Source organism: Protomyctophum parallelum, assembly GCF_964188405.1.
Source record: "Protomyctophum parallelum genome assembly, chromosome: 11".
Lineage (NCBI taxonomy): Eukaryota > Metazoa > Chordata > Actinopteri > Myctophiformes > Myctophidae > Protomyctophum > Protomyctophum parallelum.
The window spans coordinates 42,110,484-42,124,275 of record NC_139707.1 but is presented as its reverse complement, the minus strand read 5'-3'; the positions used below and the strand labels follow the sequence as shown (position 1 = coordinate 42,124,275).

Below are 13,792 nucleotides of genomic sequence, written 5' to 3'. Positions count from 1 at the left end.
TAATCTCTTTGTTCTCATACTCTGATGATATCATCAGACCTTAATCAAATGGTGGCGGATTGGACGGAAGGGCTTCTCCGCCTAGCTACATGTCAAGCATTTTTAGATAGGTAGTCATGGGTTCACTGTATTTTTCTGGAAACAGTGGACAGCATTAATCGTTAAAGTGTGCCGTCGACAAAAAAGTATTTCTTGTTGTTTAAATGTCTTCCTTTTTTAATGTGAAGGAAAGATTTGTTTGTGTTTTACATCATCTTATAGTATTATTATTTTCTTTTTCTTTTAGATAATAAACACTGAGTGGTGAAGACTGAAAGCTTTATCTGTCTCTTGTGTGCACACGAGCACACACTCAAGCAACAGCTGTTTGTTTTCATCAAGGCCTGAGCGCCGCTTGGAGTCCCTCTCTACAAGGTGAACCCGGGTGCATCAGGGACAAACACTGATTATGACTAAATGGAGCCGTTTAGCCTGTCTCTGACTATAAATTAAAATTAAAAAGATCCTTGGAGGTAGCAAATCGATGCTTTGTGAGAGAACGCAAGCGTGATGCTTTGTGCATAGAAGATCCATCTTGCGTGCCACCTCATCCCTAAACTCTTTTGCCATGTTTTACTATTTTGTCTAAATATTATCCCACGATTTTGCAAACCATTTTTTCACCCAGTGTCAATTATCTAATCCTGCGTGCTACACTCCCTCTCCCAACCTGGGGAGAGCAATGGTACTGACCTCATGCTTCCTTCTATGCATGAGGAGTCCAAGCCGCTTCGTTTCACCTGACGGGGGGAGTTTCCCCCGGTTGGACATAGCATGTGGAAGGAACACGTTATTCCAACCAGTTCTTTTCCCCTCCATCAGACCAGGATTACTGTTTTTATGAGGGTACCTGCCCTAGGTGGAACAGGGAAAAAAACATGCAAAATCCACACAGAAAGCCCCTTTTCCAATCCCACCCAGGGTATGGGCACTGATAACATGAAGGAGAGAACACGCTCACAGCTCCCCCAGCTGGGAATCGAACACAGGACCTTCTAGCTGTGAGGCTTAACTATTTTTGAAAAACAAAATGGTTCAAAGAGCTGCAAAATGGTTCAAATAGCTGATTGACAAGCTCCCAATGTTGATGTAGATCAGCAAGTTTAACTACCGGTATTTCAAAATGTTTTTCAAAATAGTAAAATATGGCTAATAGGTTTAGGGATAAGGGGTAAGGCGGCACGCAAAGATAGGGCCCTTCTCTTTTTGCTCCTGCGTGGACAAGAGTGAGAGAGACTGCTTTGAGCACTGAGTGACATGCGCGACCTCCCTCCTTCAGAGTTGTTATCGTCCCTGTATCAATCACTAAGACAGATGGAGCTGTCTATGCTTCCTCCCTGTTCCTTCACTCTTCTCATTTATGGCAGTGGAAGGAATGATGAAGCTCTTAGCATGAGCACAGTGGACCTTTTTTTTTTTTTTTTTTTAATAAGGCTTCTTTCTAGCAGCTTGGACTTCTACCCAGGAATCAGAGGCTGCAGTATGTTCAGACTGGCAGCCCGAATAAATTTTTGGTCCATCCAGATTGGAATCAGATTGTTTTTGTGAAGTCTGAACACCAAAAAAACACATGTAAATGTCTCAAGTCAGATAGGTGCTTTGTAATGCGATCTAAAATGTGTCTAAGTCCATACACTGATGCGTGATTCATACTACGTAGTACGTACTAGTGTCGCACGCATTGTGAGCTTGTATTGTATGCCTGCAGCCGTGTGGTGCATGGCCCACACAACCACGGCATCATCTTTTCTGCTTTGCCTTCGCCTATATTTTTCTTGCCTACTTCCTCTGTCATAATATACGCCGGCCCTGGTTCAAGTCTTAGGTGTTCTGCTCTATTTTCTTACAGCCATTACGGGAAGTGGTTGACATGTTGGATTGCTGAGCCAATAGGCCTGTATTAATCAACGTGAAAAGGTGTAGCCTCAGATTGGGATGGATTAAGACAGAACGGGGCACGCAGAAAAACTGATGTGAGGTGGTGAACTTTGTCACAGGGTTTCTGTGGCGGGCCCTGGGTCTGTTTCCTTTGGAACGGAGTGTGTATATTTTCCTCCTCCGCCTATCCTTCGGCGGTGCCATTAAACGCTACCGTGGTTGTCGAGCCAAGACACGTGCTGCCGTTTCCTTGCCCTCAGCCTCCTGATGACTGACGCTGATGAGACCTGAACACCTCTAGAGTTCACTCGCACAAACCGTACGTGCGTCAGATTGTCTTAAGTTTGTGTACAGCGGCCGCAGGCAAATGCACAACGATGTACAACTTAAGTGCCCAAAACACAAAGCGCACACAATACCAGGCGCATGCTCAAACTTGATTTAAAATCTGGCTCATACCCAAGGTCAACTTTAATTCCAGTCGCCAGGGTTACACCGCCGAGGGCTGTCCCTTGGCTGTGCAGGTTGGCAGCCACACATGTGGCTGGCCGCCTCTGTTTATTTATCTAAACTAGTACCTAGGGGCAGCCTGTCCCGACTGCTTGCCCCGTCTACACGGAAGGGCACCAGCAGCCCTGGGAATATACCATTAACACTTACAAATAATAACATTCACCTCCACCCCACACGCGGCTCTTTTGCGCACACATCACATGCAGCCGGTATGTTACAGTAAGGTGAATATGGTCATAAGCTGAGACCAGTGAATGGTCACCTGTTCCCTGACATTCTCAACCGGACTATGTAAGCAGTAATAAACCATGGGGAGGTTTATCACCTGCGTATGAACTATGAAGGCATTAATAATACCCAGAGTGGGCGAGTCTCCGCTTCTACCAGTTTTGTCTCTGGCTAGTAGACGTTTCCCCTCGGCCTGTTCAAACTCTCATTATATACACCTGTCATGTGTAACCCTGGCTCTCAGTCTGTCCTCTGGACCCTGAAGTGGCTGCTGGTGCCAGGGTCAAATTGGCACATTGACTGCAGCATAAAACTGCAGCACTAAATCAGAGGCTTTCATGGCTGAACTCTTGGTGCTTTTGGGAGTGCCGTTCCTCAGGCATGGCACTTAAGGTCATTGCAAAGGAGACATTGATACCATCAATAAAGCAGCCAAGAGTTCTGGAACACCCCTCAGTTCCGGTTTGAGGATGGCACACTATTCTTCATACTCCTCAAACCATTATCTGACCGCCTGTGGACGGATGTGTGCATTGATTTTCTTGGAAGAGACCACTTCCGCTTTCAGGATAGAAGATAGTGTTTCTCCAAAGATATATATATATATATATATATATATATCACTCCGAATTACTTTATTGATTTTGCAGCGACCCTTCCCTCTATAAGGGGAAAAGTGGACCCAAACCTATGCCAGGCAGGTAAATGCCCCACAGCATAAACAGATTCACCTAAACTCATCACTGTAGGGCTCAAGCATTCAGGCCTGTACTGTATTCTTTGTGTATGCCACACATGCACTCGCCCACCAGGATGACTCGTACTGTATGACCATATCACTTTTTTTCCCCACATGTCTCTGTTGACCAGTGCCTATATGGCTTTAGCGCAACTGAACTCTTAAATAATGCATTTGTCTTTTGTAAAGAGGGGTTTATGGACTGCAACGGTACTACACCTCTCTGTTTTGTCTCTGTTTTGTCTCTAGCCAGACAACTACACCATCTCCGAATGCTATATAGACTGAGTCAAGCCGAGAGTCAAAGCTATATGCTTTGACTATTTTGATTAGAACTAATTTGCACAACTGTAGAGAGGAAAATGGAAGCGGGGAGAAGGCTGATCACCAGCTTCAGTGGTCCAGACTGTATGACGGAAACATTTGAAATTTGTGGGAGGCAACATGGCTTATGAGACACAGTCTGATAAATAATGTCCAGCATTGTCAGTCAGCTGAGAAAGAGGTACTCTCCTGTTTTTGAGTGGTGCAGCCACTCCAAGGAATGGCAATGTCCATCCATCCATCCCTATGTCTGTATGTCCCTATGTTTAGTGTACCAATCGTGGCAAAAGTGACGCTGTTGTGCTAGAAACAGAGAGAGAGATAGTGTTGCACTGCTGCCTGCAAATTACAATGTGGAGTGTGCATGTGAGAGAGAGACAGAGGGGAAGAGAGAGAGTGTTGTCTGCTAATTCTCCCACGCCGTAACTCGTCATTTCTCGACCGTTTCGGACGCGGGGCGGCTCGTTGCAACCGGGCCAGCACCCTGGGCACGTTCCTGTGGGTCTGGAAGTACCGGGGACCTTTAGTCAATGTTCCTCTGGAAACCCTAGTGAAGCTCCTGCCATGCTCAAAAAGCCAGAGAAGATTACATGACAATGCAGAGGCAAATTTCAGGCTGAGATATGTCGTCATTTTCAGTATACAACTGTATGAAAATCCAGTTAGTCAAATCCTCACAGTTCCTCCACTGGTGTTGTTCAGTGCATTGTTTTTATTTTACTGAATCTTTTAAATAGGCCATATTGAAGATAGTTTTTAATATGAATCAATTATTTTGTTTCTTGATTCGAATTGTATTTCATTATCAATGACGGTGAATGATAGAGGAATAATAAAGCATTGTCTACTCTAAATAGTTGAGCATTGACCAGGGCTATTCAATGTTTTGCATCTGTGAATTTATTGCACTTGGCGAGGAGGAATTATTTCAAACATCCTCTTTTTCTTTTCCTGAACTTCCTTCCCTTTCCCCAGCCCAGTGAGGTATTTTGTTTGACAGAACGTGTTAAATATTTGAGCTTGGCTTCCTCTCTCGCCCCCATCACGGGCATTGATAAGAGAAAGTGCCAGATGCTGCGAGCGCTCCTGTCCTCCATATTTGTTGAAAAGCACGGCACAGTCGCAGTCCTTTAATCCATTTTGGGCAGGAACCCCTTTTGGTGTTTTAAACATGATGTTATAATTTAGCTATTGAAAAATAGCAGATCTACAAGCTCATAGCGCGCCACCGAGTGGCACGCTACAAGCTTGTAGGTCTGCTATTTTTAAAAAATCGTGAAAATGTGGCACAAATCTTTGAATATATATTTCAGAGCGAACATTTTTAACTCAAATATTGGCTTCTGAGGGGTCCCTGCCGGAACTACATATTTTGAGATGGGGGTCCGTGGCCCAATAGAGATAATTCTGGGGGTCCTTGACATGAAAAAGGTTGAGCCCCACTGACATAGAAACATGGGTTTTTCAGAAAGAAAATTGGATTTAGTGTCCAAAATGGGTTAAGATTGCTGAGCAGCGACAGTCAGGATTTGACTAACGAGACTACAAATCAATACCATTATAAATTCCTTTCAACAAGTCCTAGGAATTTATGATGCGAACCTCCTGGCTCAACTTGTGTGATTGTATCTGTTCTTACTTTGTAGATGTGTGTGAATAGAAATCACACTCCGTTGCCATCAGTTAACTGTGAGCCGCCACAGAGCTGTCATTTTAAAATGGTTCTTTGAAGTCCAGAGCGCGCTTGTAGTTGCAGGGCTTTATTGCTTCTAGAAGTTAATCGAATGATTAAAAATGAGTCAAACCCTAAAGGTTTTGTAACGAGTTTGACGCCGGGGTCAACGCTGCACTTTCCAGCACTCGCATGCATGTTGACGTCATTGACGTTATATTAAAGCCATTTTCAGTATGGCGTAAGTGTTACTTATGATGCCTGGCTGGCAGAAATCAGATATACCAACCCCCCCCCCCCCCTGTTTTTTTGGATCCTGCCCATAAATCCATTTACTTGCATAAGTAAAGTGTCTTGACAGACTGAGCTTTCCCAAAATCTAGTAATTCACATCTCTTAATCAAGAGATTTTGCCTGAACCTTTTTTAGGTGTGGAAAGCAAAACAGAGACTACTTGGCTGCCAGAGTGATGTAATGCAATACGGTATACATTGTTTAGCTCTGATGTAAGCCCCGTGTCCTCTTGTGGAGGTTTGGACCTCTTTCACAGAGCGTTGCTCCCTGGATGGGGAAGACATGTGAAATTCTACCACTGCCCCTTGATTTCCTCTGCACACCCGTACGTACAGGCCATGAGTGTGTATTGGCGTGTGCATGTGGATTTCACACTGACACATGTTTGACCCCCCCATATCCTTCCTCACTCGTATCAGATCTTAGATTCTTGGCAAAATTGCATCAGGGTGATTGATGGGGAGTGAAAGATGAGAGCGCAGAGTGTTACAAATATCGTCCACATGATGCATGCCACACATCCGAGGGGATGGTTAAGGCCTATAGGTAGACGGTGGAGTGGGCTGCAGTTTGATTTCGTTTGTAGAGAGGAATTATGGCGCGAAGTGGCTTGAAAAGCCTACAGCCTGTTTTGAGCTAAGTTGGCGTTCAAAATAAGTTGCAGCTGTACTGGGGGGGGGGGGGGGGGGGGGGTTCTGTATTGCAGGAGTCACCTATATTGTCTTGGGCCTATTTTCCAGAATGATGGAACATAGTTTTCATGTTTTCATTTGATTCCAAACCTGAAACATGTAGAACTTCTTTTTTGAAATAAGATTTTATGCCAATAAATGTACGGTGGAAGATGGTTGGGACTTGCGTCAACACAAGACAAAGTTTGAGACAATCACAAGAAAGCATGTCAACGTAGAATTGGGGTAATTTATGATTGACAAAAACGGTACTATTGTAAATTATCCAACAGGTTATTTCGAGAAAGTAATCCGATTGGTTGAAACCACTTTCTAGCCGTGCTTAAATCACGATATTGGAACACCTAATCAAAACAAAGAAATCACCTGCTCTGTTCTCCCAGAGCGCAGCAGACTTGGTGGCTATGCTAGCTAGTTTCTTGGGACATTTGTGGTCGGAGTGGCTACATCTATCATTAAAAAAAATCATATATTTTTTTAGTTTTAACGGTTGTATAATTGCAATATTACACTCGAGGGTGTATCATCATTAATGCACTCCTGCAATGCTGGAGCCTGCGGGCGAGTTCCTGCAGCATCGCAGCAGTGCATTAATGACGATAAAGATTAAACAACACCCTCTTGTGTAATAGTGACATGAATGTAACGACGTGGGAAATATGATTTCTGAAGATTATCGCCCAAATTAACATGCCCAAAATGCCAGGTGGAAAGTGGTCAAAACAATACAAAAAAAACTAAATGCTAGTTAAAACACTTCCCATTGTTCAGATAAGATCAATAATACATTCTGTCATCAAGCAATTATGGAATGTAAGCCCAATGGCATTCAATGATGTCTCTGACTCTGACATCATCTTTTCACAACGTCAGCATTTTGTCGAGAAATACACGTTTTGTCGCACACTTCTCACGTCAAAACATTGAGAACAATGGGATTAGGTCAAAAGAAAGTCTGCAAAGATTTCATTTAAGAATTGTCTGCGTTATATTTTCTAATACATTCCTGTCCCATAGAAGTAGAAGATTCCTGAGTTCTCACACAGACGAACCGTTGGAGGCCAATAGAAGAATCCCTGCAGACACATGGACCTCATATGGAGCTGTTGCGACATCATAGGTCAGGGGTCGCAGCTTCACTCTGTGGCATTCAATAAACCCATCCCTGCTGAGCATTGCTTAGAAGAAAAGAGAAACAGCTGGGAAACGGCCATGTGTCTGTCCAGCCCCCCAACCCCCACACTTGGCTAATAATCTTTTTGTTGTTGTTGTTGTTTATTGATTGAATAATGAATATTTATTAGTCAGAAATGTAAACGGCACGTGGCAGTGAAAGACATTAATTTAAGGCTAAATGGATAACACAAACTCGTTTGTATCTGTCAGTGTGTAGACAGTAGGTTTGACATAGTTCAACGGTGCTTGTACAGTACATGACATGCTCTCATTGTTTCGGTTCCGTTGGAGCTACACATTACAAACTTGGATCTGAGATATAGCAAAAGGGTGTGTGCGTGCGCCTGTTTTCTCTGTGTGCACTTATGGCAATTGTTTTGTTCTGCAGAGGAGATCAGGATCCGATTATTAACTTTCAGTCAACGATGGTGTAATGTTCTATGCTACTGCTGCTCCACCTGCTGGGTACACGCTGTACTGCAACTCCTTGTCTGTCTAGCTCTGAGCCTAACAAGCATAAACGCATCCAATTAACAGGCACACTGGCATTCTATCCAATAGAGAGTGAATAATTATCCCAATGCCACAAGGCAGTTAAGAAACAACCTCTAGCTACTGTCTGTAATACCCTGTTAGACTGTTTCAATCTGAAAAGACAATGTATCGGCTCTTTATACTTCTTTAACTTTATTTCACCATGTTAATGTAGTACATGGCATAAGTTTTGTCTTCCACATTCCCAAACCCCTGGGAAGACACCAACCAAGTGACAGCAAGTGTGAGACGCTAAGGGCCGATTCATACTCGTATTTTATCGCTGTTTCGGCGCTGTATAGTGCCGAAATTATTTCGGCTCGTCAGAAATTTTCAGTAGCACCGAAGAGACGACTTTAGGACGGTACCCGCCCCCCCCGAACCTCAAATGACGTCACATTTAGGCTCTACAGCGCCGACTTTTTATTATTTTTTCTTTTATAAGTTTTATCCCACGATTTTGTAACCCATTTTTTCACCCCTGTGACAATTATCTAATGTGATCCTGGGCTCTACACACCCTCCGCCAACCTAGTCCCCATATATGGGGGACGTGGGGAGAGCAACGGACTTGAACTCATGCTTCCTTCATGCCTGAGTGTCCAAGTCGCTCCTTTACACCTGACAGGGGGGAGTTTCCCTGGTTGGACGTAGCGCGTGGAGGGAACACTGTATTCCAACCAGTTCCTTTTGAGGCGACAGCACTACCAACTGTGCCACCGTGCCCCAAACCGACTTTTATTCGGCTCTAAAATAGGAGTATGAATCGGCCCTTAGACAATAGGAACACTAAAGGAATGCTGCATCCCTCCCGAATGTCCTACACACTGGTAATCAATTCTGGCTTTGGTCCAGTCCCTCATTCCACTATAGCTTTCTACTTTGAGTGTACCCTAAATTCTCCTATTGATTTAACAATAGCACATGCTCAATAGCGGCGTTGGGGAGAGGAAAACGGTGGGCCTGCTCCAAACCAATATCTAACCTTTCCAAATTGGGTAGTTGCTACATGTCCCCGGAGGAGCTATTGATCTTTGGAAAACAACCAGCCACACGGATTGATTTCATAGAAAGCAGTATTCTATTGCTTTTAGAGAGACACACGCATCGCATTGTGACCATGAAACAGAATCACAACCCACACTCTTGGCTCTTATTAGCGCACAACAAGAGAGTTGTTTGGCGTGTCTAGGTGTACTTGTGTTGAAAGTGTAATCAGATATGTGTGGGTTTTAGTAGCAGTTGTAATGGCCGTGTCTATTGTTGTACCTCTCCACCACAGCTACATTAATCACATTAAGATAAAGCTGTGTTGATTAAGAGCTTTATCGAGGCACACTCGGGCCTATTTGCGCCCATAAGATCCATTCAAAACAGGATCTCTATGCAAGTCATATAAGCGTGCAAGTACATGTGTCTGCGACACTCCTCCAACCCTGTCCTAGCCAAAATCAATCAGCCTTCATCTGTCTGGAGGCGAGTCAGCTCTTTTGCTGAAACAACTTTTATTGAGTCCCATTAAAACCAGTCGGATCCATTGACCATCCATTAAAACCGGTCACCTCTATTGATCATCCATTAAAGGCGGACCGAGCGGCCCCCATTTCTTCCCATACCGCCAGCCCCCGCCAGACTCGAGCCATTCACTTCTATTGATCCCTGGGTTATCCGATCTTTGAATTAACCCATTCTTTCTGAACGGGACCCCCCACTGTTGGAGTTTTAAGCATTATGTTATACTTTAGCTATTGAAAAACAGCTACCCCCCCCCCCCCCCAGGGGGGGTCCCTGGAACAACATATTTTCAGATGGGTGTCGGAGGCCAATTACATATAATTATTGGGGGTCATTTACCTCAAAATGTTTGAGAACGATTGACATAGAAACAGAAAACTGTCACGATTTAGAAGACATAATAATAACAACGTGTCTAAATAGATTAAAGGCGGATCTCAAGCTTCCCCCATTTCTTCTCATACCACCAGCCCCCACCAGACTCGAGCCATTCACTTCTATTGATCTCTGGTAATCTGAGGCTTTTGAATGAATTGACCTGTATTCAATATCTGAGCCCACCACAGACAGACGGCCCTCCTCTAGTGTCTACCATCTGTGCTGCTGGCCCTGACCCGGGGGATATGGTGGTCAAAAGGTTAAGGTGCACTACAGCATGTATTCAGGTTTTCAGCACACATCATCCTAGTCTAGTTTTTTTTTTTTTCTTCTTTTACTTAACCTTGTAGGTCAATTTGCATACTGTTTTATGTCCTCTATAGTCATGTCTCACTAGATGTCCATATTATTTGTGACCTTATTTCTACTGTACATACTCCTGCAGGAGTACTAGAGGGGAACACGAGAGATTGCATTTTTATTTGAACATTTGAGACGTTACACTTGAATTGTAACAATTATTATTATTACTATAGATTTGTTCCAATTTGACTGCGTTTAAAATAAAATAAATCTTTAAACACTGGCATATCTGGCGTCATTATAAATACAGTTAGACTAGATATTATGTTCTCTCCCACCCGTACACACACTCCCATGTTCTTCCTTGTCATCTCATAGGCACTAAATGGACTGTAATCCAATGCTGTGACGTGGAGGCCACTGTTCAGCAGTAGTGCAAATTTAGACCCACTGTGACTGTGCCAATTTAGTAGCCTGTCACTCGGTCTGGATTTTCATTTCGTTTCACTTCATTATTCAATTGAAAACAAAACTGAATTGCCAGGACATGTTTTTTTAATGGTAGCGATTCAGGGCTGGAGCCAGGCTACCGATTTAGGTGTTATGCTAATAAACACTCCACCACAGCTATAGTATTTAGTCCATTTAGTCTTTAGCCTGCCTGGCCGTCGCTTGAGGGCTTTTGTCTGTTTGGCTCTTTTGAGGAAAGTTGATTTAACCCATTTTGACCTGAGATCAGGTTCTAAAAATGTCTTCTACATCCTGACAGTTTTCTGAAAAAGCTATGTTTCTATGTCAGTGGTTCTTCGTTAAAAAAAAAAATAGCAGACCTACAAGCTAGCTTGTTCTTTGTTTACCCAGGGAAGTGGACTAAGCTCGAGATGCTTGTTTACAGCCACACCCTGCTCATAGAACATTTCATGGTAGGGGTTCAATGCCTTGCTCAAGGGCACCTCAGCGGTGGTAATTTTAACGTGCCGGTCCGGGGATTCGAACTGGCGACCTTTCGGTATCAAGACCGCTCCGCAAACCGTTCGGCCACCGCTGCCCCTCAACAACTATTGAGATGCTTGGCAGGAACATGACGGGCAGTGTGCGACGACAAAGTATTAAAATAGTTCCTATAAGTGGTTAACTTAACTCACATGCTTTCGGGTCAACTGCTCTTGCAAGCAATGCATCTCAGTGTTTTTATTAATAGAGAGGGCTTTTCATAGAGCCACATCCATGGCCATTCTGCATGGATATGTGATGCCTGTTACTGTCTCACTGTCTCACAGGGGGAAACCCGCCACTCCGCCCCTCTGACACTCAATGCCCCCTGTGTGTGTGACCGTAAGCCTAGCCACATGCACCCATCACGCATGCGCCTGCATGAAACTGAGTGAACCCACCCTATTTGTAATTAACGTTCAGGGTATACCCCCACCCCAGCAGGTGGTATAATCCTAGAATCAATCCTTTGCTGAAACAGCAACACGTCACTGACACACAGAAACACACGCGCATGCGTGCGTGCATACATACTTGCATATACACACACGCACGCACGCACGTGTGCGCGCGCACACACACACACGCACACACACACACTCACACTCTCTCTCAGAGGTGTACAGTGGGACAGCTTGTCAGGGTATATCTTTGTGGTGTTTAAAGAGATTAGAATTGGGTGTATGTAAGCCCACTGTCATCTGTCTGCCCCGCTCAGCACCTTTAACTGGGTCAGTGTCATTTGTCGGGAGCAATTTCATGTCATGTAGAAAGAATTAGAGCAATCACATTGGCCGATGTTAACTTCAACAGTCAGCTGAACGGCGAGTGTGACATTGGCATTGGTAATTTCAAATGCAGCTCAGCTCCTCATTGATTGCTCCCCGAGTTCACCCAAAATGAGTCCCTTCTCTACGCTAATATAAAACCCACGGAAAGGATAAAGTCACCTTGATCTATCATTAACCCATTTTGACCTGGGAACGATTCTGCAAATGTCTTCTAAACCCTGACTGTTTTCTTGAAAAAGCAGTTTTTCTATGTCAGTCATTCTCAAACACTTTCATGTCACTTTTCACGATTCTTCAAAAAATAGCAGACCTACAAGCTCTTATGAGCTTGTAGACCAAAAGGGGCTCACGCCCAAAATGGGTTAAAGCACAAATGTGATGATGGTTTTTGATTTGAATATCTCTATTCTCATCACACTTCCCCATTACATTGAGTTGATTGTCATAATAATCATTGCCAGACGTCTATCTCTCCGGAGACTTTTCCAAAGTATCCTTTCCTGATTATCTAATTGACAAAGAGCTGAAAGGACAGACAGACTACTATATAAGTCTTACCTGCCGGACAGGTGGACCAAAGGGAAGAACAGGAGTAAAGCCTGGGTTTATGCAGCCTCTAATAATCAACTCCGTATTCCTTTTGCGCCACTGCAGGTATTTCTACTCTCTCTCTCTCTCTCTGCTCCTCTTCCTCGACTACGTGTCCTCACACATTCTCTCTCGGAACGCTCCAGGTTGAATGGAAGGAAAGCATGTGTATGCCAAAGAGTGGAAAGGGTTTGAGAGAGTGGCTGGTTCGGTTCATAATGATATTGATGGTCGGTGGTTGGTTGGGGGGTGGGGGGAGGGGGGGGGGGGGGGGGGGTGAAGAAGGATAAAGGTTGAGAGAGAGAGATTGAGGGAGGATGAAAGGGGGAGAAATGGGTGTGGCTAGAAAGCTGGACAGCAGGGAGATGACAAAAAAACTCCAATCGCCTGAAAGTGCTTCTTCTCTCCCTCATCTCCGTCTTAAGCTAGATTTTTACTTCGACATACATTATGACGGTGTCACGTGCCAAAAATTGCAAATAAGCTCACATCATGTCACAGATGCAACCGTGTTTTGAACTTGGCGATCTGCTATAATCGCATGTGACACCGTCTTACAACTAAGGAATTGGGCATTAGCTGCTACTCTTTCGTTCTCCATCCCTCTGCCTCTCTAGCCATTATGGCCATAATGAAGAGTGGTAGAGAGAGAGCAGAGCAGACGATATGGGGGAAGGGTGTAACAACAAAGACTGGACGGACAGGGAGGTCATGGACAGGCTGGACGTCGTATGAACCATACCGATCGGTTTGGCCGATAATACCGGCCACTATTTGACTTTTCCTTTGAATGATATTGTTGTCAGACATTATGCAGATGTGTCCCAATTTGGGGCATGTCAATATAGAATTTTTTGTTTAAGAAATGTTCAAAAATAGTAGATCTAGTATCTCACTTTTCCATCGCACTGTCTGTGACACGTGGTGAGTTTATATGTAGATTAGCCTGGTAGAGTTGAATAGGGCTTAAAGAGCAAAACCGCTTTGGTAGAGATTTTTTGTTGTGTTGTTGCCTTGCCATGATGTAATAACAAAGGCAATAAATCAAAAGATATTTTCCATTGACTAGAAATAGATAATTTAAAAGATGCTCCTCGTTGACTTACATTTATTAGAAAATGTGGTATTGTCTTAC

The 13,792-nt window shown here is 43.9% G+C and overlaps 2 protein-coding genes across 6 annotated transcripts in view; one reads left to right on the top strand and one right to left on the bottom strand.

Moving 5' to 3' along the window:
• The window catches only part of LOC310866873 (filamin A-interacting protein 1-like), a 493,882-nt gene extending 481,129 nt beyond the window's left edge, over positions 1 to 12,753 (bottom strand). For 2 of the 3 annotated variants that reach the window (XM_083776661.1, XM_083776662.1), the window contains exon 1: positions 12,628 to 12,753. The gene's annotated coding sequence lies outside the window, so the exon portion shown is untranslated. The remainder of the gene's footprint in view (positions 1 to 12,627) is intronic. The other variant, XM_083776663.1, reaches the window with a different exon arrangement.
• cmss1 (cms1 ribosomal small subunit homolog) overlaps positions 1 to 13,792 on the top strand; it is a 42,509-nt gene that overhangs the window by 17,622 nt on the left and 11,095 nt on the right. The gene's annotated exons all lie outside the window — the stretch shown is intronic.